At 49.1% G+C, this 26,569-nt stretch overlaps 1 protein-coding gene across 2 annotated transcripts in view; it reads right to left on the reverse strand.

The window, feature by feature from the left end:
- SH3BP4 (SH3 domain binding protein 4) overlaps positions 1-26,569 on the reverse strand; it is a 106,151-nt gene that overhangs the window by 57,917 nt on the left and 21,665 nt on the right. For both annotated transcript variants that reach the window (XM_031968255.1, XM_031968256.1), the window contains exon 2: positions 5,006-5,075. The gene's annotated coding sequence lies outside the window, so the exon portion shown is untranslated. The remainder of the gene's footprint in view (positions 1-5,005; positions 5,076-26,569) is intronic.

Raw genomic sequence — 26,569 nt, forward strand, 5'->3', positions numbered from 1 at the left:
GCCCAGGTGAGAGCAGCTCTGTTGCTTAGCACCTCTGTGTGGGGCTGGCCATCGTCCTTCTCTGGGCCTCAGCTTCCCGTCTATAACATGAGGGGCTGAGAGGGAGCTCCTGCTGTGATCGTGGGAGCTGCCAGACAAATGGATGGGGATTGCAACCCATAGCTCAACTCCATCCAAAACCGCGGCCTCCAGAAAAAGTATGCACTCGTAAAGTCCTTGAGGGCAGGAACCATATTTTAATTTGTATTTGCTTAGCATGTTATTGGCACTTATCAAATGTCTAGTGATTGAAATATTAATTTGCTTCAGATTAAAATACTCAGAAACCCCAAACAGGGCAGGAGTGACCCTTAAAAAGCCAATTTCCACAGCCCAGTGTTAATGAATGGCCTCCGGCTGTGCCCCAGAGGGTGCTAAGGCTCTGCCAGTTCAAAGACTTCCCTGAGAGCCAGGCCATTCAGAAGGCATCTGCAGGACTCTCTGATGCCCCTGTTTTCAGGGAGGTGGATGGAGCCCAGACCCGAACTGGGGGGGGAAGGGGGAGGGAGGGGGGCGCAGGACGGGGCCCAGACCCGAACCCGAAGAGCAGGACGGAGCCCAGACCCGAACCCGAAGGGCAGGACGGAGCCCAGACCTGAACCCAGAGGGCAGGACAGAACCCAGATGCAAATCCCTGCTTGAACAAGCTGACGCCATTTTCACCAAATAGGCAGTCAGAAGCCGAATTCTGGCTCGTGCTTGTTCCAGATTCCTTGAGCTTCCCTCCCGTGGTCGATGACCTCAGCCAAATTCATTACAGTTCTGTAATAAGGCAGCTGCCTTGAGTCTATATTTAACGTGCAGGTTCCCAAATAAGTTTGGCTCAAGTTCGCAATGGCCCGAGGACTCGGCTTGACCCAAGCATCGGACCCTCCCCTCCAAGATGAGGGAATCTGGAAGTTCCAGGTCAGTAAAACAAGCAATGGAACCACAGCCTGTTCTCCCTGGCTGGCTCAATGACCAGACAGCCTTCCATCATAAACCCTAAAACGGGAAAAAAAAAACCAAAAAACAAACAAACAAAAAAAAAGCAAATGCAAACCCACCTTGTTCTTTGTCTCTCCACACAGCCACCTCCCCCTCACCTTCCTCAAGTAGGCTGCTAAGGGCTGTACCAAGCAATGCAATCCCACAAGCATTTATTAAACACCATCTGTGTACTATGCCCTATATTGAAGACCAAAAACACTACAACAAATGAAAAAGTCCTCACCCAAAAATAGCTTTCTTTACACACACACACACACACACACACACACACACACGGTTAGCAATTTAAAATAATAAAACACTGATATGGTTCTTATTGCAGTTCAACATACCAACCGGTTTTTAGGAAAGACATTGCTCTATTTTTGATTTCTGTAAAAGCGTTCATCAGCTGTTGCTCAGTGGCTAAAAGGATAATATTTGTAATCTTAGCCTTAAAATCCTAAAGAGAACCATTTATGGTTACAGAAGTCACTCTGATGTGACTTCACAAGAACAGATGACTTGACAAGAGGATTTATTCTACCCACTGGGTCATCCAGAAACTGCCAAACATGCAATAGCATAGGGGTCTCTAACTTCTTAAAAATTATAAATTTTAATTTACTTAATTAATTAAATAAAATAACAAAAATATATAGATTAAAAATTAAATTATTAAAATAAATAAAGCTTTGATTTATTATTCAAAATTCAAAAACACTCTAAATGAGTATAAATTAAACTTAAATGAACTTCCGAGGGATGTCTTTCCTAAGTTTGCAGCAAAAATACTTATAAAGTCATTGAAGTTTAAGGCAGGATCAAGACTTGGGAACACTCTGTTGTCACACAATGAGTGAGGAGACAAAGGTACACTAAGTCAACCAAGCAGTATTTATCAGGTGCCTGGTATCAGGCCCTGGGGACACAAAGAAACAAAAGAATAAAAGTCCCTAGTAGGAGGGAACACTGGGCAGGAGGTAGGTAAGAGGGATTCAAAGAACTAGCAGAAGGAGGGAGGACATTTCAGCCTTTAAAAGAACAGGGTGTACAGAGGCCTGCAAAGTCAGGAGAAGCCCGATCAGAGGAAGAGAGCTTGGGGCCACTGGCTGGAATGGGAACCACTGACAGAGAGATCCGAGTGGACAGTCAAGTTCTGCACTGAGATTTGGATGGAACAAATTACCTAGTAGAATGGATGTCCCTTAAGGACAGGACCTGCGATCCCTTGGACTTGGTATACAGTAAGCACATAATAAACACTGATGGCATTAAACAAACTAAAAGGCTTTGAAAAGTCCCACCAAACTCAGACAGTAGAGAGGGGGCTCCAAAGTTCTCAGTGACTTTTAAACTTTTAAAGCTTAGAGATTAGCACTTTTAGGACACCATGCTTGTGCTATGATAGATAAATTGTGAGTAATAAAATCTGTAGGAATGGAAATGAAGTTGTGAAAATGCTTTTGTTCAAGGAGGAAGAAAAGAATGTTTGTGAACCCCAAGTATCTGAAATAGATATGCGATCATTTTAACCTTAATTGAAAAGCCATGACTTTGCAATAGCCCCTTCTCCCCAAGGTCAATTCAGACTAGGTGGCCAAGTCGCATAGAAAGACCCTCCACAATATGCTGTCAGTGCCAGTATATCTCCAAAGAGAAAATGCTCCTCTAATTATGGCCATCAGAGGTCATGAAATGCATCTCACCTAAAGTCTAAAACCAGGCCAGATTTCAACATGCAAAAATAGGCAGAGGAAAGATGTTCCAGACATGAGCTGAAGCCCACCTATAGGCCAGAAATGGTAGGGTTACTTGGGGAATTATGGGTCATCCTGTTTGGCCGGGGCATAGAGAAAGTATAGATTAGTGGAAAATAAGGCTGGCCAGACTACAAAGGTCAGGACCATAATGGAACTAAGTAAATCAAAAAGATCAGATTTGGGGGAAGATCATTTTGGCTTAGCACAACCTGACAATCAATCATGATACTCTGGTAGGAATGGTGGGGGAGAATGAAGAAAAGGGGGGACCACGGTCCTGGCTACATACAGATTTAGGAGAAGACCTGCTTTATGGAAACAAAGGAAATGGGTAAGCTAGATCATGAAGAGACAAGCCAGAAGCAAAAACTTGGGAACAGCTCTCCACTAATATCAATCCGAGGTTGGAGAAATGGACATAAATAAAACCAAGAAGGGACAGTTGGAGAAGGAAAACTAGAATAACCAAGAGAGGGAAAGGAAAGACCGTGGCCAGGCTCCCAAACTTGGGAAGAACCCGGACAGAGGAGACTTCCCAGACACTACTCTTAGCAAATGGCAACAACAGAAGTGAACTCAAAGACTTACAAACTAAATAGATGCTCATTGAATAGGTTCCGATTTGAAGTTGTTCACTTTACCCCTTTTTTTATCTTAATTATGACTCTCACAATCAACAACGCTCCATTTCTGCCCCTTGGTCCAAGCTAGTCCGCCATACTTGGAAGCCTCTCATCAGGCGCTTTAAGCCATGCTTTGTCCCACCGCTGTCACCAGATTGGAACATACAAACGTGGCAAGGTTAGTACTAAGTGTGGCCTTTGCCTTTCAGGGGCTTAAATAGGAAAACCAAGAAAAGTGACCTAAAGTGGGTGAATAATAGGAAGGGACTCATCTGGAGCTCCCCGATGAACTTTCCAGCACTCCTAGGTTCCTTTCAAGCATCTCCTGAGGGAATACCTCCTCAGGCTTTTTCCTGCTCTCCCTTTTCCTCTGGAAATTACGTTTGTAAACTTTATTCCTAGACTTTGAAGATATTATTCCTTATCTCTACAATGATCATCCTGAAAGAAAATGAAATCTTTGATAACATGTGGTTCTCTCTTGTGGATCCCCAGGCCCTGACACATACAAATACACATGTATTGTATATAGTAGACACTTAGTGAATGCTGAATGGAAGGGGACAAGGCAGAAAAGTCTGTATTCTCATCTGCATTCCTAGATAATTGGGAGACAAAGGTGGAAGGATTGGGGGTGGGGGAAGGAGGCTCAGCAAAGGAGCGATCCAGAGAGGCAGAAACTGTCCTTTTCACTCATATAGCTATTCCCTTTCATTTACCACTTCCCAGTGCCTTAGAAGATAATTTTTAGGGGGCAGGGGGAGGAGAATAAGTCTAAAAGCATTCCTCTTCTTAGTCAGAGTTGGTCCTAATAGAGCCGAGATGTCCCAGACCAAAAGCACAGTCCGGTGCCAGGCCAAGAACTGTGGGAGCTTCTGGTCAGCCAGCACAGTCTCTGAGACCTCGGGGTCACCTCTATGCACAAGAGTTGGGCTTCAGGACAGTTGTCTTAGCAGAAGGCTCACCATTTCCCAGAAGCCTTCATGGGAGCTCAATGTAGAGTCAGTGTGGCTACTGTCAACTCTCCCATCCCCGATCGGCTTCTTACTTTATTGTTTTCAAAACTGCTGAATACCCACAGTACAAGAATAACGTCTTTGTCTTGGAACAAAAGACACAGCCATATTCACCTGCTGTCAACACAGAAAAGCCTCCTGTGTCCTTTCGGGCCCTTGCAAGAACAACCGTCTTAATGGGAACTGGGAAAAAAAAGGCCTCCAATGTAAACAACGGGGAAGGGTTTTTGCCTGGGAACCCACAGCAGCCAGATCTCTCTGCCCACACTGTTCCCTCTAGATCTCTCGGATCTCAGCAGCAGAGGTCGGATACTGTGGACGAGGCACCTCGGAAAATGGGCAGCCTGGCCAGCCACCGTCACCTCTCCTCCAGAAAAGGGTCCCTGGAGCCACGGGATCCCGCCAGTGATCCATCAAGCCCAAGTATCATCATGCTCCAGGGCCACTTCTGCCTCCTCCAGCTGTCCAGATCTGAGCCTCCCTGGTCTCCTGCCAGTGGATCATTATGTTGCAATTTTCAAATGGCTTGCCCAAAGTCAATAACCCAGTTCTACCCTCTCTCCAGCTTCCAAACGCTGCTCTCAGCTTCTCTTACCTGAAGGCAACGGGTCACTTCCCTCCGATGTCAGAGAAGAATGGGGCTGTCCCTGTCTTGCATCCAGAAGCTAAAAAAGAAAAGCAAAATTATCATGAAAAATGCCCCTCTCATTGAACAGCTGTAAAGATTTCTCAACTTTCAGAGATGACCTTTATTTCTGGGGATTTTTTTTCTTCTAGTCTATGATAATAAAAAAGCAGAGACAATGCTGTCCCTCTCTCAGAGAATGGCAGAACAAATCACTGTACCAGACTGTAATGAAATTATTACTAGGGGATAGATTCTCTTCCCCCATGGGCTGGGGTCCCAGGAAGTTGCCTCCCTCAGCAACACCCAGAGCAGAGATGGGGAACCTTCCGAGAAATCATTTGTATAATCAACTACAGGTGAAGATGAGCTGAAAACTAGGTAGAACAACTTCCACTGCTTTTCCACTGCTATCCCACTCCCGCCCCAGAACGAAGCGATCCTGAGAAGCATGGGAAGCCTCATTGTGACTGATGCAAAGACTAGGAAGCAGCACCAGGAACACAAGGAAAGATCAAGAGACCAGGGCAGTTGTGGCCACGTGACCCCTCCTACAACATCCTCCTGAAGTTAGCGAGACAGGGCCCAGCCCAAAGGGTCATGATAGCCCCGCACGGCCACAGCATGCTGGACAAGGACAAACTCAGAGAATCCTAAAGAAACTCAAGAGGGGAAGAAAGAACAGACCGTGATGAGGGGAGATTGGAACTCGGAAATCCAACTGGCAGGAATTGAGGAGCCTTTCCCAGCCCCCCCCATCATCAACCCATAACCCAGGCTTTCTCAGTCCCCAGAACAGTAGGGGAGGAATCACTGAGCATGGAGTCAGGAAGTCTTGCAAGTCTAGCTTTTAAGTGATTTCTCTTCCCAGTCACTAAACACCTGTTTGCCTTTTTCCTCATCTGTAAAATGGGGGCATTAACAGTACCTGCTTCTCAAGTTTGTCATGGCCATACAACACTTATTAAGCACTTTGCAAATGTGAAAGTACTACAGAAATGCTAGTAGTTATTATTGTTTTATTTCTTATTTATTTCATATTATTTCTCATTTGAGCGTCAGACAGCTGTAATTACTCTTCTCCCATGTAGGAAAGGAAGTTCTCCAGGGAGAGCTGAGTTAGTATCAATCATCCTTGTTCCAGTTACCTTTCCCCTCCCCCTCTTCCCCAAAAGCTGCCAACAAGATCCTTTATCTTTATGGGTCCCTGTGACTATTTCTCAAAGAAGAGACATTCCAAAAAAAACCCCAAAAAACAAACAAACAAAAAAAGACAAATCAGACCCATCCCGTGTCTAGGAATCTCTAGGGCTGGGAGGGATGGGGGTGGGTGACCCCCTGTCACTACCATTTCAGTTTCTGAAGACTAAGCCCAAATACTTGGTTTTTAAAAAACAGAAAAAAGCAGAGAAAGGTGGGACGTGCCAAAGGTAGGGATGAGTGTCACGGGCCCTTGGAGCTGCCTAGGGGAAGCCCAGGCCAGTGCTGACCACTGCTGACCAGGGCCACGGCCAATCCCCCGCCACAGAGCCGAAGCCGCTCTTGGCTGGGCCTGGGGTGGACAAGGGCAGCCTTGTTCTCTGCGCTGGGTAGAGTTTCCTCTGAGCTCCCAACCCTACTTGGGGGATGGTTATCAGATCAGCTCCCAGTGGCTCTCTGCAAAGGTCCCAGCCGGCCCCGGGGTCTGTGGGGGAACTTTGCGAGGCTCCCTGCTCCTTCCCAGACTTCCCCAGAATTTGGTATTCCGGAAGAAAACACCGGACTTAAATATCAGAAGCTCCTTGGACAGGGGGAAACATTGAACTCAAGTCAGAGGCTCTGGGTTCAAATTCTAACTGGCCTTCAGGACATAATTTGGAAAATAATTTCAGTTGTCTGAGTCTGTTTTCTCCTGTATAAGGTGCTTGACTAGACGACCTGTCAAGGATCGATGGTCTCAGGCATTTGCCTACGATCAAAGCATCTGACAGCCTCCATGTGCTCCTTGTGGACAAATAAAAAGCTGTGGGCCGGGCCGGGCTGGGCTGGGCCGGGCTGGGCCGGGCTGGGCTGGATCGGGTCAGGCTGGGCCAGGCCCCACTGCCCAACCCTGGTCTAGTCTCAGCTCTGAGGGAGATGCCCTACAAGGCCCTGGGGGCTAGGGCTTGGGTGGCCCTGTGCCATCTGGGCAAAGGAAGAGTCGGCCCACTGACAAAGTCTGCCCATGATACACGAGGGGGATAATGTCGGGAAGAACGCCAACCAAGGCCACAAGGGCTGAGGGCCCAAGCCCTGGGAGGAGCCCAAGTGGGAAGAGTTCCACAGAGACAAACGCCAAGGTCCGGCTAAAATCAACAAGCTTGTGGGACGGGCAGGACTCTGAACCAGTGCCTGAGTGTGTTGGTGGGTACAAGGCGGCAATGTGGGCACTGGCGGCGCAGCAAGAAGGAAATGAGAGGCGAGGAGGGCGCTCTGGGACCGTCCACACCCAGGCTGTGTCCGTGCGCCGCCCAAGCGCCATATTTGGGACGTTCTCTCCTCACTTCCATCCCTGACTTCCTTCAGGTCCCCAGTAAAACCCCACCACCAATTGTGAATACATCCAGCCATTCTGGAGAGCAATTTGGAACTATGCCCAAAAAGTTATCAAACTGTGCATCCTCTTTGATCCAGCAGTGTTTCTACTGGGCTTATACCCCAAAGAGATACTAAAAAAGGGAAAGGGACCTGTATGTGCCAAAGTGTTTGTGACAGCCCCGTTTGTAGTGGCCAGAAACTGGAAACTGAATGGATGCCCATCAATTGGAGAATGGCTGGGTAAATTGTGGTATATGAATGTTATGGAATATTATTGTTCTGTAAGAAATGACCAACAGGATGAATACAGAGAGTCCTGGAGAGACCTACATGAACTGATGCTGAGCGAAATGAGCAGAACCAGGGAATCATTATATATGTCAACAACGATACTATATGAGGATGTATTCTGATGGAAGTGGATTTCTTCAACAAAGAGAAGATCTAACTTAGTTTCAATTGATCAAGGATGGACAGAAGCAGCTACACCCAAAGAAAGAACACTAGGAAATGAATGTAAACTGCTTGCATTTTTGTTCTTCTTCCCGGGTTCTTTATACCTTCTAAATCCAATTCTCCCTGAGCAACAAGAGAACTATTCGGTTCTGCACACATATATTATATCCAAGATCTACTGTAACCTATTTAACATGTATAGGACTGCTTGCCATCTGGGGGAGAGGGTGGAGGGAGGGAGGGGAAAAATCGGAACAGAAGTGAGTGCAAGGGATAATGTAAAAAAATTACCCAGGCATGGGCTCTGTCAATAAAAAGTTATTTAAAAAAAAAACAAAACCCCACCACCCACAAGAAGCCCCCCCTGACCCAGCTTCCTGCGAGGGCCTCCCCTTGGTTTATTATCCCCCTTGACCTTGTGTACAGATTTTCATGTTTTCATGTTTTCATGTTTCCTCCTTCCTCTCTTGATTAAGAGGGTCTCGGGGCAGGGACCCCTTCTGTGACCCTTGCATTAAGTGAAGTGGCCCTGACAGAGTAGGGGACTCACCCATGGAGCCTCCACGGCTCCCGCACACAGGCAGCCCTGGCCCGGCAGAGCCAAAGGTGCCCCGGACGCCTTGTCCATCTCATTAATGCAGCCGGAGCCTCCCCCGGTGTCATTAGCTCACAGAGAGAAATACCCACAAACCATCATCACTTATGGACAAGACTCTAATCGCCTGATAGTCCGTTCGCTTCGATAGTTCCATGATTTAAAGCATCTTTGATTGGGACCCACGGGGACAGTGACTGAATCCATCTGAATTTCTCTGGGCTCCAGTGTCAGAGCTAGAGTCACAAAACTACTGTTCCCAAGTTCAAGTCCGGCCGTGGACACTTGTGAGCCGTGTGACACGGGGGTGGGGGGGTTTGGGGGGGGTCCTTCACTCTGCTTGCCTCAATCTCCTTATCTGTAAAAACAGGGAGAAGGACATGGCAAAGCCCCCAGTGTCTCTGCCAGAAAACTCCCAGTGGTGGGGTTGGACAAGACTGAAAAACACTAAACAACCAAACATGACGCGGTCCTGACGTCACTTTCCCGATTGTCACACGCCTCCTCCCCCATTCTGGGGTCCAGCCAACAAATTTTCTCTCTGTCCTCCCCCGGAAGGCTCTGTCTCCCCTCTCTGTGCCTCGACACTGCCGCCCCCCACCTGCCGCGGCTCCCTTTCCTGCTCACCTCTGGACCCCCAGAATCCACAGCTTCCATTAAGCCTCAGGTTTAGCTCCACACCCTGCAGGAGGCACTTCCCAGACTTAGAGCGGGAAGGATCTAAAGGGCTCTGGGGGCACCTGCTGGTCAGATACCACCCCCCCCCCCCCACCAACTGGGGCTCCGCCCCTTTAGCTTCTGCTTTTCTTGCCCAGAACCAGGTCATCTCCCTCAGCATCCACATCCAGCACCCTCTTCCTCTCTGGCCTCCAGTAATGTCCCCACTGAAATGCAAACCCCTTAAAGCAGAACCCCCGGCCAGGCCCAGAGAGAGAACACAGATGGGCTTTCTCAGGGACAGAGGGGCTGGACCTGGGACCTGGGTGGATGCGTGCGTGAAACACTGAACTAAAAAGGGGCTTCTGCCCCTGGGACAATGGAGGGGTGACTCATCTAGAGGGAAAAAGGGACCGATTCAATGTCTCCGTGCCAGATTCAGAAGTCAGTCACCATCAATAATAATGATTAATAATAATTAGAAGTCACAATAAATAATAGTAGTGTTTATATGGCACTTTCAGATTTAACACACACACACACAAACACACACACCCCTAATAATCTTTCCCTAATGGAACCAAAAACTGCACTGCCCGGACTCACAAGAGCACCGTGCATATGGTATTAAGGGTTGGAGTGTAACTTAGAAACTTCTATTTAGAAAAATATTCTTAATGTTGCTGTGAAGTGCTTCGTAAACCTCAAAGAGTTACCTAAATACTGGCTATAATAATAATTATTAATAATAACAACACTAATAATACCGTTCAGCCCTATCTGACTCTTCCCGAGTCCCTTGGCAAAGACACCGGAGTCCATTTCCTTCTCCAGATCATTTTGCAGATAAGCAAACCGAGGCAAACAGGCTAAGTGCCTTGCCCAGGCTGTAGAAGCATGTTTCTGAGGTTGGATTTGAACTCGGGAAGAGGATTTTCCTGACTCCAGACCCAGCCCTCTACCCACTAGCCCACTTGGACAAATGACTCTCCAAGGCAGCACAAAAGCGCTTTTGCTTTGGAGTCTGAAGTCGTTCGAATTCCATCTGCGACACTTTCACCACAGGTACCTTACACAAGTTCCTTTACCTCCCTCAGCCTAACTGCCTTGTCTCCAAAATGAGGGGGTGGAGCCGAGTTCTGTGGGTCAGACCTTTCTCTGGGTCTCAGTCGCTTTCCACCTAAGGGGCACTTGCCTTGAGAGGGACCTGAAGGCAGGCACAGACTTGGAACAAATATCCCTCCTATGAGGGGAGCTGCTCAGAAGGAGACCAGCTATCTCAAGAGCTGAAGGTCCCTCCTCACCCTGGCCTTCCCAAGATCTCCAAGGAGAGGGTGGAGGGTCCCTGGAAGTTGGGCTGTTGCGGGGCTTCCTGGTCAGGATCATGGTTGGCACCTACAGCCACCGGGTCGGTCCTCCAGCTTGGATGCTGTGATTCTGCAATGGCGAGCATGGTCTTTGAGGCCCTTCTGAGCCCCCGTACTCTACAAATCTAGACTTTGAGAAGATCACTTAACATCCGGCTCTTCTGCGGGGAGACACCTTCTGAGTAGTTTTTCCAGGCCTGCCATGGACTTGTGTCAGTTCCCTCCCTCTTCCTCCATTCCATCAGAAAAGTCAGTTTCCCTAAATCCCCACCCACATCATGACTCTTTACGGCTTCACGGGACAAGCCGAAACAGAAATACTGGCCGTGGACAAATGGCTGTGGGTCAGGAGGCACCCAGTGCCCCGATCTGCTCTCAATGATAGCCTTTCTTCTCATTTCCTCTGTAGCCGGTTACAAATCATCCCCTAATGACAGCAGCTGATAGGTATGTTTATTTTTGCCTTCTTAATGATAACCATCAATTAGACATGAAAGGCTAAGAGACCCGGGTTTACATTCTCCCGGTGACTGGTGTTTTGCTTCCCGATGCTGGAATCTGAATTCCTCAAAGAGGAGCAGGGCAGCGCCCCTTCCCTGGAACATCTCTCCCTTGTTGCTGAGAGTTAGAAACATGTCTGAGCTCTGAAACGGAGCCAAAGAAAAACCACTGTGTCCATCAGCCCTTTGGCCAATGACCCTGACTTGGGTTAGAACCTCAAGTACAGGAAAATGGATGAGAATGGACAATGTTTTGTGAAATTCAACATTCTCGCCTGTTCTGGAGTCAAAACACCCTCTAACACTGAACCATAGGGAATGTGTCGCTCAAAACCTGCGAGAACCATGACAGATAATGCTCTAAGTCAACTTGAAAGGGGAGGGGGGTTTCTAACCCTTCACACTTGGAATTGGTCTTCCCCACATACAATCAACATGGCCACGCACCACTAAGACATCGACCCTGCACAGATCCCAAGGCAATGGATGGATGGAAGCTACGGCTCTCGTGGCCCTCTCTTCTCGGGGCTTTCCTGCTAAAGCGCTGGTCCTTCTCTATTCCTCCCTCCAAAGATCAACACCTCTTGAACTTGAAATCGAGCTCCTTGGTGGTCCCAGTTACTGAAAACCCCCAAACCAAAGATCCAAGCCCTTAGCACCATCAAATGGTCCTGGATGCAAAACTGACACCGTTTGATTGATGGAACCAACACTGAAGGGGCTCCATCTGTTCTGCTGCTGTACCCAAAACCAATGGCTCTTTCCATCTGCCCTATTCCTGTCTCTCCTTAGTGGGTTGGGAGCTCCCAAAGGCTTGATTTTCTACTTCTAATCACCTCCAGAGTTTAGCAGCTTCGAGCGTATGTGCTCAATAAATGTCCATTTATTCATTCAAGACCTCCCAGATCCTTCCCAGTTGTTCATATTTATCCCCACATAACTTTTCACTTATTTTGCTTCTCTCTGGTATTTCCTTATTTGGGAACATGTCCCAGCCATCTAATAGAAATTATGCTCCAGAGGGTTGAAACTATGTTGTCTTTGACATGTAGTAGGTACTTAGTAAATGCTTATTATTTAGCCAAATTGTTGTTTTATGTGCTATGAGCTAAGAACCTGAAGACACGTCCATTGGCGACTCAGTTTTCTCCATCATGTGAGAACTTGAGGTCACATGAACTTAAAGTCTCCTATTCTAACATCTACTTGACCCTTCTTTGCCGCTAGTTGGGAAAGCATGTGCACCGGCGGAGAGGAGACCAGGCCCAGAGCCCCAGAGGAGGAGGACGCACTTCCCAAGGCATCCTCTTTCTCCCCGACTCCCAGAAACGCGGCTTCCCTTTACAATCACAGAACATGTGTTCTCCCGGGTTTGGCAAGCCTTGGACCAAAGCAGTGCCCCAGAGCTGCCAGAGCACCACGCATCCACACAACCAGAAACAAAACTGGGTGAGCCCCGGGCGGGACCCACATAAACACAAACCAACTGGAATTCAATGGCAGGAAATGGAGCAGCCGGGTTCTAATGTGGGGTTTCTGGAGTTCACACTTAATGAGCTCAGTTTTGCCCCGGAGCCTCCAAGGAACTCTGGTTTTAGGACACAAGGACGTCCCCCCACAAACACACAACTGAAGGAATGGTGGAAGGAGAAAGCAAAGAGATCTGGTCGTGAGCTTGGGCGTACCACAGGGTCTGACCCAGTAGGTGCTTAAAAAGTGTTTACGAGCACGCTTAACAAATCTGTACTGATTAACTGAGTTTTAAGGGGGATTCAGAGAGGACTGGCCCCTCTGCTGAGGGTGGCTCATCCACCTTTGGTTCAGGGGCCATATCCTACTGAAAGATAGTCTAAGGGTAAACAAGAGGCCTCAAACCTGTCCATGAATTGGGGAAATGTCTCCTCCGAGCAAGGGAAGACTGTCCTGGTGGAATGGGCAGATGAAAACAATCTGCTCCAACTGCCACGAAGGACAAACAACATCCATTAAATAATAATATTGATTCAAGTGAAACAAAGTTTCCCAACAAGGAAAATGGTTCCCAAGTGGCACAGGCTGGTAACTTCCCCCTCCCTGAAGGTCTAAGCAAAGACTGGATGGCCGTATATTGGGAGTGACTTAGAAGGGATTCTAACTCAGCTATGGGTTGGATGGGCCATCCGGTCCCTTCCAACTTGGAGATTGTGGGATCCTTCATTATGGAGAATTGTGTCAGGTACTAAGACATAGTCTCTCTGTCAATGGAGAGGAGGAGGGATAGAAAAGGAAATATCGGTGATTTTAAAACAAAATGTGTCGATTAGAATTTATTTTTATCTATTTCTACCCTCAAGAAGCTTACTCTATGAGGGAAGATTGTGAAGGACCTTGGTGGCTTGAAGAAAAAAAGGCGAATCATATTAGGCAAGCAACAGGGCGTCACTGAAGATTCAGGGGACTTCCATATAGAGAGGTTATTTTGACAAGATATGGGAAATATAGCAGAGGAAGGAAGATATTTGTGTTGGAGGCACTTTCAGTGCTAAGATCTTAAGAGGGCCAAGACCTATATAAGTTATAACAAGGGACCAAGCTAAAGTGGCAGAAGTGGAAACTAAGGCAAGGAGGAAAATCAAGGATGTTTCAGGCATGGAACTAACAGGAACCAAGAAACTGAAGTGATATACTGAGTGAGGAACTGAGAATCAATTGGGAAAACTAGCTTTGAGACCAGTAATAAATAAAAAAGTCACCTTAGCCTAGAACTGTGCTTGCCTTTCTTTTTCTCCCCAGACCTGAAACAAAGCAGATGCTTTGTTTTTTTATTATTCTATTAAGCTTAATAAATGCTTGTTGTTGATTTGAAGGACCCTCAAGGTCCTGAATCCTATCATCATCCTCATCATCAAGAGGGTTTCCTTCCAGAGGAAACCCATCCAACAGGACTATCAAGTGGAGGCCAGCAGCCTTCAGACAGGCAGGCCTTCCGGGTCCAAGCTCAGCCTGTCAGCCAGGCCGGGCCCCACCAGCTCCTCCCAGCCTGGCACAGGAACATGGTGCAGAGGAAAGACAACGGGCTGGAGTCATTTTGCCCCGTGAGACCCGAGTCTCCTCACCGGCAGGGATTGCTTGCATTGGTAGATTTGTACTCATGCAATCACAGATGGGCACCTACCTTCACTACAACTATCTGGGCTCTGGGTTCATTGATTAAATAATTTGTCCACACAGTTTGCGTCAGTGATGACCCTGAGCTTCATAAGTGAGTCTACATAATCCTGACACAACTTCTCTACCCACTAAGCCATATTGCCTTGGAATGGCTCCTCAGTGGGAGCGCCCACTTTAAAGCTCTCTGTAATTATCGGATCTTGGCAGGATCAGCCATTGCTGTCCTCTCAGGGCCTTTTTCCCCATACAAGCCTCCTCTCACACAACCCCATCAGGACATTCGTGACCTCCTACAAAAGCCTTCCCCAACTTACCTCCTCCCTGTTCTCTTCAGAGGCAAAGAACAGGGACATGCAATTCTCCTCTCCATCAATATTTAACAAAATCACCAAGGATGGGCCCGTGGGGCCTCTGAAGAAACAGGACCTGGAAAACTGCCCAGATTTCTGCTTCTCTTAATCCCACGTTCCTCCTCTGCTCCCTTCGCCTCCCTGGTAGGGAGCTCTATCTATCTCCACTTAGAGAGAAGTAAAAGCAAGGACAAGTGACACGAACCAGGAAAACTGCCCAGATTTCCACCTCCCTTAATCCTCTTCCTCCTCTGCTCCCTTCGCCTCCCTGGTAGGGAGTTCTATCTCTACTGAGAATTAAAACCAAGGACAATTGGCATGTACCAGGAAATCTGGAACATTTGGTCTGGCAGAGGCCAGAGCTGGGACTCTCGGGGGCCTGGAGAGGATGCCCCAAGGTACCCAGGGACAACAGTCACTCAGCTTTATCCCATTCCAGCTCTGAAGATTTCCCACATCTGCCCCATGAATGGCTCTGTGAGGGACATCAGGGTGAATGGAAGCCCACAGGCAACAGCAGTAAGAGATGCTTCCGAGGGCTATGGGCTGGGTGACGACGGACCCTTGGTTACAGAGTCCCTTAGCTTAGCCACAGCATTCCAGGGGGGGACACCACTTGTAGTGGCTCCCCCGCAGGGTCAAGAGACTCACAGGAGAATGTACAAAGTTTAAGGGAAGCATTTCCCAAATTTGTAAAGGTTGTGTAAAGTGTCAGGGTCCCCATGGAATTTATAGAACAGCCCTCTAATGCATCCCGGTCGTGTGTGTTTCTTGCTGCCTGGATGCTTCTCTTGGGAAGAAGAGCTGTCACAGAAGAGCCTTTTTGCCTTATTCGGCCTAGAACAGCAGCCGTGAAGATGGTGGTTGGGGACAGAGTGCTGGCGTCAGGAGGACACGAATTCAACTACGGCCTCAAACGTGTGAATAGTTGTGTGATCCTGGGCAAGTCTCTTAACCCTGTTTGGCCCAGAACGGAACATAGAACTGCAGGTGGGGTCTAAGGTCATCCCTTCCTTATTTTCTATCACCAGAGCCCTTCACTTAGCCTTAGAGATCATGGAAAGCTTCTTAATTTTTCACTCACCACCCTTTTCACCAAAGAAATTTGTAGGCAACTCTGAGTATAGAGATATGTAAAAGACATACAAATCAAACATTCACTGATAATAAATTGTAATTCTGTGACCCCTACATTCAGTTAAGTGACCCCACATGGGGTTGCGACCACAGTTAAAGAACTTTTAACTTAGAGATTTTTTTTCTGTTCCCATATCACACTGTCCATTCGTAGGGAGAATGTGGTCTCCTAGGACCCTCATGTCTTTTTTTGTGGGGCAGCAGCTGAGTGTCATGAATTGAGCCTCTCAACAACTTCAGGAGATAAGGGAAGCATTCACTATCTGTCTGACACGTAGCATTCTTCTATTTCAGCGATTTTTTAAAAAATAAAACTTAAATGATCCCAGCCCTGAAGGAATATCTCTGCATTCGGACATGGTAACCCCTTGCTCATCTCACAGACCCTGGGACTTGTTCATCCTGCCACTCACGGCCCCCCTCAGGATCCTCAAATTCTCTGAAAGGCTGTACTGAAAGCTCCGACCCCAAACTTCATTTTAGGGGCTCACTCACAGCCATCCCTTTATCTTGGACTTTCCCCAGGGAGCCATCCTTCCCTCCTTCCTCACCCCCCTTTCAGTTTCCTTTTGGGTGTTTTCTTCCCCCATGGAATCAGGAACTCCCTGAAGGCACCAGCGCGAAGGACAGGCGGTAGATGTTTATGCCCAGGAGGACCCCCTCTCCTGCCCCACAGAAACAACCTCCCGCTGGCGCAGGGCCAGGCCGCCGGCAGCAGGGAGATCGGCACTGGGGGCATAAGGGGCCTGTCTCCATGAGCCAGAATTTACATTCTAATAAAGCATCTCAGGGCGAGGGAGAGAAGCGACACTGATGGGAACTTCATTAAGCCCAGTTTTAGCTTTCACATAAATCTGGGCAGGCTGGAGCTGCCTGGAAAATTTATGCCCCCTGCAATGGAGGCCCAGCACCGTGGAGCCAGACACGTCGGCAGCTCCCCAAGCTGGAGGAGAGGGAGATGCCGGGGCCATTGGCTGCCTCTCCGAGGGGTCTGCAGGGCCCGCGGGAGTCTCCGGGTGAGGCGAGGCTGGTTTCTGACCGGGATTTCTCTCCTCGCACGTGAGGGAGTGATAAGTCCTGCACCTCAACCTGGGAGCTGCCACGTGGGCACCAAACCCACCAGGTGCCAACCCAGGTACACAGGGCAGAACCGCGGAGCTACAGCTGGGCTTGTGAAAGGCCCACCAAGCCCACTCTCTGCCCTTCAGGGCAGAGCAACGGACCCAGGGCCTGCCGAGCTCTCAGAAGGGGGCTCCGAGGGAGCGGGTTAAAATCCCAGTGGGGGCCACAACAGCATCCAAAAGCAGAGCGGACCCAGTGAGGACCAGGACCGCCATCTGCCAAATAACCCAGCGGCCTGATCCAACGACCCTCTACAAGGAAAATCTGAGGGCAAACCTCCCCCCTCCCCAAGCAGGGGATCCCTCAGTGCTGAGGGACACAAGTGGATCGCAATCTATATGTGTGTTAGACACCTCAGAAAGAAGCAAAAGTAATAAGTAATCTTACAATAAGTAATCTTTTAGGTTCAATAAGAATATTGATAAGGGGCAGCTGGGTGGTGCAGTGGTTGGAGCACCAGCCCTGAAGTCAGGAGGACCTGAGTTCAAATCCGACCTCTGTGACCCTGGGTAAGTCACTTGACCCCAATCGCCTCAGCACAAAAACAAAGCAAAAAGAATAGGTAGATAAGCTAAATGGCTAATTCAGAAGGCCCCTTAATCCAGGAGGGAGCGTTTAGAGTTAGGGTCTTCGCCCTTCCTTTGCTCACAGCAGAGTGGGTGGCTCGGGATCTGATCTGAAACGAAGGGCAGGGAAAAACACCAGAGAACAATGAGGTGATCCTTGGGAAGGCACCGGCAGGTCCCCTTGTTTGCTTTGCTGCCTGCATGACAACCAGGCTCGGTCCGGCTCTGGGTCCCAGCTCTGGGACCATCTGGCCCTCCTGATAAGTAAGCCTCCTGGGGAGTCCACCTTCCTCCCACTTGGAGGATTGGGCATGAAAGAAGCCATTGTGTCCCTGGCTCCCGGCTCTCTGCTTCCGGGTTGGCAGAAGGGCCCTCGGTGTTGGCTGGAGAAACTAGCCGGGCCACCTCCCACGGCTCCCAAATATCAGCCCGAGAAGCAGCAGGCCGTCGGTTCCAAGGATTACCGGGAACCGGAGTCACCGGACAGAGCGAGAGAGCTCCTAACAGCCCGGCCCCAGGGAAAGAGCTCCCCGTATTAAAGCTGTAAATCATTGGGAGGAACACTCGGGCTTTCTGGGGGGCTGGGAAGTGGCCAAGTCATTCTGGGAACAAGGCAGACCTGAGCACAAAAGGCACCGGGCTGCCCATCCCACCGGTGGCTCATCGCCGGGAGCCAGAGATAGAAAGAAAGGGCTCAGTGTGTTTGACCTTTCTGGCTCCTCCCATTACTCAGCTCGGGCCGGCACCCAGAAGGCCCTTCTAAGGGTTTGTTAACTGACTTATTGACAGGCCGGCTTGGGAGAAGAGGAGGAAACGTCTCTCCCTCCTTAGGTAAGAGAGGTGGGGGCTCCGGGCACTAAGTGGCTCCTTCACTCTCAGACACAATGTGGGGTTTTTCCTGTTCCCGCCGTGGGCTTTTAAAAGTGGGAGGGGGAGTTGAAACGAGATGCCGCCGAGCCCGAGAGGATAAAGATTGGGTGCCGAGACTGCCGGGGGACGGCAGAAGCGCCAGACTTCCTGGCCCTCGGCGGAGGGGCCTGTGACAGCTGCCGCGTCCTGGGCATTCCTGAGCCAGCAGCTGACCGGGACGTCGCTGGGCGAGCACCTTCCAGGGCCCCTGGGGGAAGGACGAGGTGGACGCCATAAAAGGCACAAAGCCTATGAATGGGACTGCCACAGGGCCCCGCCGCTCCTCCCTGGTGGAGGGAGCATCCTGGTTGTCCCGGGAGGTGCTGAGGGGCTTCTGGCCTCCCCATCGCCGCCATTCCATCCTCAGAAGCAGGTCACGCTCCGGCCCCTTTCAAAGCGGGGCTTTCCCCTAAGTTTGACCAAAAGGAACCTCTCTGCACAACTTGCCGGGATCCCCTCTCCCGGATTCCTCCAGAATTCTGAGTTTTGACACTTTTGGGTCTGCCGACCCTTTGCATTTCATCGAAGCCCCAAAACCATGAGGTTCAGGCGCCCTGGTCCCCATTTCACAGATGAGGAAAATCAAGCCAGGAGGGTTGAAGTCATTCTCCAAGGGGACACATACCTTCATCAGGCCGGGAAGAACTTGACCCCAGGTGTTCCTGACTCCACGCCCAGCATCCTGGGACACCATTAGTCCCAAACCAGGTCACCTACAGCTAAAATTGACCCCTTTCCAATTTCCTTTTTTTTCCTTGCAGAGAATCCCAAGAAATTCTATTAAAACTCCAAGTCACACCTAATCATTATCAACCCTCTCAAACCCAGGGGATCTGGGAGCTTTCGGCCCTGAAGCATCCTCACTCCAAGTATTTATTTTTAAATAACAGCAGGAGGGACTAGATTAAATATGGAGAAGGCAACAAGAATCTTGAGCCTCCAAAAGAGCATTGGGAGCTTCCACACTCTAGAGAAAGAGATTCAGAGCCGGAAGGGACACTTGGAAGTGAGAATATCCCAGAGGCCTTAGCTAATTTGTCCCAGGTGACAGGATGGGAATCTACATCCCCTAACTCTGGAGGCAGGACCCACACACTCCACCTGGGGCCTCCTTCCCAGGGCATCCTGACACATGTCCATTTTATTAGACAATGATCTTCAGAGTGGGCAGAAAAGAACAGTTGTTAACGGGGAACGAGAACCCCTAAGAAGTAGGGAAAGGGGAAGGGAACTTTCTGAAGGAGACCCCAATGAACTGTGAGGGCAAATGCTCAGCTGGTGATGGGGAAGTGATAAATCCAGGGAGCCGGAAAGGGCAAGACGGGAGGCCTGGAACCGAGGAATCCAATGGGATTCTGAGAAAGGAAAAGAGCTTAATGGCAGTTCCCTGTAAATTCCACAGATGAGGAAACTGAGGCTGAAAGGTCCCAGAATCCTAGACTTAGACCAAAAAGAGACCTCAGAGGCCTTCTGGTCCAATCATCTCAGTTTACACAGGGGGAAACTGAGGGCCAGATAGGGCCCGGAAAAAAACCTGTTCCCTTCTGATGCCAGAGGCAGCTCCCTACCTGAAGCAGGGACTTTCAGTCACTCTGCTCGAACCATGGCACAAAGCTCTGACTGCATATTTATGAAGCTGACATTCTACTGTTCTTGCTATCCTGTTATTAAAGGCACATTTCTGTAGCAGCCAAATATACAAAGCATTGTCCTTCTAACAGTCCTTAGCTTTGGGCAGTGGAAGTTATTACCACTCCCCAGTTTTCCAGATCAGAAAAAGAAGGCTCAGGAGAGACCAGGGTCAGCCAGCTAGGAAGTGGATTCCCCACCTCCCTCTCACTTGCGATCCAATTTCTCCAGCTCAGGAACCATTGGATATTTAAACAATACCACATTTCCCACTTGGCTTTTTTCACTTAGCAGGAATAAACAATTCGTTTGCTCGTGATCTTCAGCGACATGATGTTAAATTAAAGCAAAAACAAAAAATCTCTGTGTCTCTGTCTCTGTCACATCTTCCCTGAAACGCAGCTTCCTAGCCTCCACATCCCCTGCCCAGCTTACTGACCAATGTCTTACTGCCTGGTTCACTGCCTTCCCTTCCCTCCTCTCCTGCGCTGCCCTTGTAATCTTTGCTTCTGGCACAATTCTTCTGTGACATAACCAAGTCCCCAAATCACAGACCCCTAAAAGAAACCTCAGAGGCACCTAATTCAATCCACCTGGACAAGAAGCCACCTCTCCAACAGCTCGGCCAAGTCAATAGAACCTTGGTTGGAAGAGGGGGAAATGGCTCCTTCCTGGGGCAGGAATTCTGCTGGTGGCTCTCTCTCCAAGAGCCAAACAAATCTCTCTCCCATGAGCAACCGTCAAACACCCAGAGGATTGTAAGCTTGTTCCCCATCAGGTTGAGTGTCCTCCATTCTCTCAAGCATCCCCATTCCATCACCAGACGATCTCCAGAGTCCAAGCCCTTCTCTCTGCTGCCATCACACCCTCCCTAGATCAGGTCCCTGGTATTTAGGGTTAGAGTCAGGAGTCAGGGTGGGGCGGTCCAACTAACCCTAGAAGGTTTGACCACAACAATTCTTGCCTCCCACCCTGTCCCCTATCCTCCACTGGGGCCAAATCAACTTGGCTAAAACCATTCTTCAAAGTCTAACAACATCATTCCCCAAAGAATACAGTCCAAGGGCAATTACCTCCAGAATCAAATACCAACTCTTGGGTGACATTTGCTAGGTGGGAGAGTGGTTAGAGCTGGACCCGTTTTCTGAGGTATTTGCCATATTTAGAAAAGTTTTAATACCAAATTCAGAAATAGTCCTTTAAAAAAATAAACTTCCAAAAATTCAGAAGAGAATAGCAGGGCTTTGGTTACAAAGCACTCAGAACATTTCCTCTGTTGTCTTCCTCCTTTATAGCGTTAGTGTAATTCTTTCCTTTCCCCAACAAAAATAAATAAGTAAATAAAATTGTCTTCCTCCAGCTGCTGTGCTCCCAGGAGGAGACAGCAAGTTAAAGGTCTCTTAAGTCCCCTCCCTGTCTCTTTTGCTACTAATTCCTCCAGTATTTGGGGAGGGAGGGTCTTACATTAATGTATATGTTGACATTTTCTACAGCTCTGTTTCTCTCTCCTGCTAGAGAGTAATAACCAAACAGAAGGTCCATTTCTCCCTCTGTGGCCCTAAAGCTATCGGATATCTCATCAGAAACTGTAGAAATTGGGGGAGGTGGAGAATCATGACTCAGGATGGTGCAGAGAAGGTCCAGAAGGGCAAATTACCTATTTATTAGGGGAGTTGAAGAGATGATCAGAAAAGAGGAACGAGACAGAGCAAAGTGTGACTAAATCAACAAAAGTTTAAGGATTAAATCGAGCTAAAATGGCCAAAGAAATTTAGAGTGATGACTGGGAAGCAGAATCTCTTGGACTTGGGAGGCCTTTCTTCAGCAACAGCAAGTAAATCCCACAACACAAGTAGAGAAACCAAGGTTTCTTTGGATTAACCATTAGCAGACTGAAAAAACAAAAAAGTCAAGGGGAGAGAAAGAGCTTCCAGGGAAGTGGCCAGTAAATCACGGTGAAGGGGCGGCGGAAGACAAGTTCAGCTAAAAATAAGTCACTGAAACAGAAATTTCAGTAAAATAGCAGGATATGAAATAAAAACTACCAAAGTAATTGGCCCTTCTCAATATTAACCAGCAAAAAACGCCGCAAGAAGAGATGGAAATAAAAAATTCCATTCAAAATAAACAGAGAATATGTATCTAGGGTCGCAGCTACTAAAATCTACGGGGCAACTATGAGAATACAACTACAAAACCCTCATGGAAATAAAGGCAGAACTAAGTAATAGGAAAAGTATTTATTGCTCTTGGTTAGATGATATCAACACATTAAAAAATGAGATCAACCAAATTAATACACAGATTCAGGGTTATAGCAACCTATCAAAGGGTTAATTTAGAGAAGTGGAATAAAATGAATCAGCAAAAGAATCTTAAGGGGAATAATGGGAAAAAAAGGGGGGGGGGAATCAAAAATGGAGGTAAAAGAGAGGCAAAAAGATTTACAGAAGTAGTCTGTTGTCACAAAGAACTGGAAACTGGGCCCTGGGGCCCAGCCGACCCCCACTCAGTTTTATGGCCCTGCCTCCCTTGTGAGACAGCTCATGTCACTCCCTAGTATTTTGGGGAGAGAAGGCCAGGGAAGCTGGGGGCTTAAGTCAGTAAGTCCCGGGAGACAGAGGTCAAGGAGGCTGGCGATCACAAAGCCATTGTGCGTGTCATATTGCCTGGGACAGAGAGGCTGCGTCCCGGTGACAGGCAAGGATGGGAATGGTGGGAGGGGGCCAGGCTGTCAAGGGCTTTAAATGTCAAACAGAAGAGGTTTTAGATTGGATTCTTAAGGTAAACAGGGAGTCGCTGGAGGTTACAGAGCAGGGGAATTGGGCAATGTGGGCCTCAGCAAAGTCCCTTTGTCAGCTGCTGGACAATAGACTGAAACCCGGAGGGACCTGAGTCTGGGAGGGACCTGAGGCCGGGAGGGCACCAATTAGAAAGTGGAGCCGGGAGAAAAGGAGATCAGGGGTACCCCAGAGGCAATTGTGTGAATGAAGATTTATTCAGGAGAAGTAGAGATGACAGAGGACTGGACAGGGGGCATAAATGAGCGTAGTTAAGGATTCCAAACACGCCGCCACGTGAGGACCCTCTGCCCACTGGCCCCTCTGTCCGGTGCCCTCCTTAGCTCTCCCTTCACCTCTCTCCTACTTCCAAACCCAATAATAAACCTCTTTTATCAATCTAGCTCTTGGACCAATAAATGCTTTTATTGCCGCTACTAGACCTCATTTACAGCCATATCCTTGCACCGAATCCAGGGGGGCTGCAGGGAGATCTGTTTGACTCCCTGTGCCCCAAGCCTGCCATGAGACCACCACTAAACCCTAATTTCATTTAGGTCCCCAAGTCTAGACCTCAACATCCTCACCTCCTACCAGGACAGTTCCAACAGCTGCTGGGGGGAGGGAGGGAGGAAGGGGCTCCGGCCCACTTCAAGTCTCTCTGTGCTCCAGGCAATCCTTCCTTCAGTCCCAGAAGTGATTTTCCTCCTGTATCTGTCACCCCCACTCCCCAAAGTCCAGGGGCTCCTTATCCCCTCCGGGATCAAATCTAAAACGCTCCATTTGGCACTGGCAGCCCTGGCTCCCTCCGGCCCCTCCAGCTCATACAAGTTTCTATTTGGTGTCCCTGCTTCCTGGTCTCTCTCTCCCCACATCTCTTCCCCCCTCCGAGCCCAGCCTGTTTCTGGGACCCCTTTTCTCCCCACTCCCACCCCTGACCTCCCGCTTTCCTTTAAGCCCCAACCCTCTCTAGGCCGCTGTCCCAGCCCCTCTTTGTTATTTCCCTTTGGCTTGTGGGGAGCTAGATCTGGGTGGTTTTTTGGCCCGTTGTCTCCTCCAGGAGAATGAAAGTTCCTGAGAGAAGCCGGTTCGCCTTTTGCCTCTTGTTGTATCTCAGCACAGAGCGGGGCACAAAGGGAGGATGGATTGTTTTTATTCAAGCCAGTAGGAAAGGCCTCTCGGAGCCCATTAGAAATGACTAATAGGCCATAGAAATTCAAGACAGAAGTTCAAGAGGTAAAGCTCCAGAATCCTCATGGAGATGCTAATCAGATCCTGGCAGGGAGGGAGGGAGGGGCTCAGGGCCCGGCCTTGGGGGGACAGAGAGCGCCCACTGAGGGGTCCGAGGGGAAGCAGCAGAGCCTCTGCGGCTGGGAGAGGTGTCCGAGAAGCCAGAGGAAGGGAGGGAGGGGCTCACTGTCTGTCCGTCCGTCCCCTAGGCCTCTCACCGTCACCGGGACAATGGGATGGAAGCACAGACACCGTCCTCCCCAGCCAGGGCTCGTGCTCCGCCCCCAGCTCTCCCCAGGTGTCCCGACCTGCCTTGTGCGAGGCACCAGCAGGAAAGCTCCCCGGCAGCTGAAGCGGCCCCTGGTCCCGGACTGAGTCCGGGAGAAGGTGACAGACACGGGCCCTCCCGCCCCCACTCCCCAGGGCCTTCCTCCTCTGGTTCTCCTGTGGCTAAATGAGTCCCATCCAGGAGGCAATGGGGGGGAAGGAGGAGGGGAGAGGAAATGCCTCGCGTCTGAGACAACTTTTGGCCAGCGTGGCCCAGGTTTATTTTTTCCTCTTGGATCAGAGAGGCTGGTTCTGAAACAGCATCTGGAACCGAGACACCCTTCCCGGGATGGGCCACGTGGCTGGTGTCTCCGCGGGAGGTCCCTCTTCCAGGTCTCCCCAACCCCTCCGGGTCGTCCCGGGACTGGGGAAGATTTACCTGGAGGAGAGCGGCCGAGGATGGACACAAGGGCCAGCTGCATATGGGGAAGGGCTGGGCCTGGGGGGACCAGGAGTCCGGATGGGGGGAGTGGGAGCAGGAAGGGGGACAGGCCGCCCAAGGGTTTCTGAGGTGGCAGCGGGCAAGCCGGGCTTGTGGGCCCGGAGGTGACCAGTGAGAAGAGAAAGACTGGACGGTCACGGGCTGCGAATGCCGAGCAAAAGAACTTGGACTTCATCCCACAGGCAACAGGAGGCAATGAGGGCTCCCGCGGCATCAGAAATGAACAGAACACCCGAGTCCAACCGCGCTGTCCCCGAGGAGGGTCCTGGCCGAGCCTGGGAGCTGGGACGAGCCCCCAGGACGCCTGACGCCAGAGACCCCCTTTCCAGGGAATGGAGCTGACCTGAGGGAGATATGGCTGAGAGGGGAAACCAAGCAGCTAGAAGGCGATTGCCTCGACTTCACATATAAAACAGTGTCCTCTTGCTCGCCTTCTCAGGGGTGAGCGAGGCCCAGGAAGGAGGGACAGAATTTGGAAATTGAAATAAAAAAGAGGAAGAATCTTAATTTTTTTTTAAACAAGTGGCAAATATTTAATGGAGTAAAACTGTATTTTAAAAGCTCCTTGCACAACAAGTCTGGTTCCCCAAGTCCAATAACAACCTTGCTCCCCCCCACCTCCCGACAGCCCGGAGGGATCCAAGAACCAGACACATCTTTTTGATAGCGTCCAACGTGGGAATTTTTGGCTTCGATTTGTACATTTTGCTTATTGTTGTTTTTCCAGTGGGGAATGTAGGGGGGAGAGAGAGGAAATGCTTGTTAATTGGGAGAAAGGGGAGCAAGATATTACAATTTTTAAATAAAAATAACTTAAAGGGTCACGGAGAGCTATAAACAAGACTCCACACATTTTGGAGCAAAGGAACGTCTGGGTTTCAAGGATCTTGGGGATTGGTTCGAGAGATGAAACATATACTGCCTTAGACCAAATCTAGGCCACGTTTCCCCTGCCGAATGTGTCCCGGAGAACAACAAACATACTCAGATGTTCACTGTTGGAGATTACAAATGGCTTTTGTTACCTGATTCGGGAAGGGGGAGGGGAGGCTCACAAATCATGAGATGAAAGGACCCTCTAAGGGTCATCTAGACTGACCCTCCTCCCCCTCCTCATTCTACAGATAAAGATACTGAGGAGCAGAAAGTGTGATTAAGATCCCCGTGCCAAGGCCCGAACCTCAGGAAGTAGAAGAGCCCAGGTGCCGAGGCTCCAAGGTCAGGGCTCTGCCCATTGAACCACATTTCAAATAAATGCAGCTGAAAATCAAGATTTTCCATTAAGATTAAGATAACACCCGTGAATCTTAGAAAATTTAGTCAATCAATTCCAATAGACTTGGGAAAATACCATCCGCAGTCAGAGGGAACTATGGAAACTGAATGTGATTGAAGCAGACTTTTTCCACCTTGTTTGTTTGTTTTTTCCCCTTTTGGTATGATTTTTCTTGCACAACATGATAAATCTGAAAATACGGTTAAAAGGATTGTACATATCCAACTTCTATCAGATATTGGGGAAGGGGGAGAAGGGAGGGACTTAAAATTTGGAATACAAAATTTTACAATAATGAAGGCTGACAATTATCTTTATAGGCATTTGGAATATTGAAGAAAAAAATAAGTTTAGTCATTTTATAAGAATGGAAACTCCTTGAGGGCAGGATTGATTTCAATTTTGTCTCAATGTAGCCAGGATCTAGCAGTGTCTAGCAGAGGAGACACTGAATAAATGCATTTTCATTCAGTCAGTCATTCCCA

The sequence above is a fragment of the Sarcophilus harrisii genome, chromosome 4 (genome assembly GCF_902635505.1).
Source record: "Sarcophilus harrisii chromosome 4, mSarHar1.11, whole genome shotgun sequence".
Taxonomy (NCBI): Eukaryota; Metazoa; Chordata; class Mammalia; order Dasyuromorphia; family Dasyuridae; genus Sarcophilus; species Sarcophilus harrisii.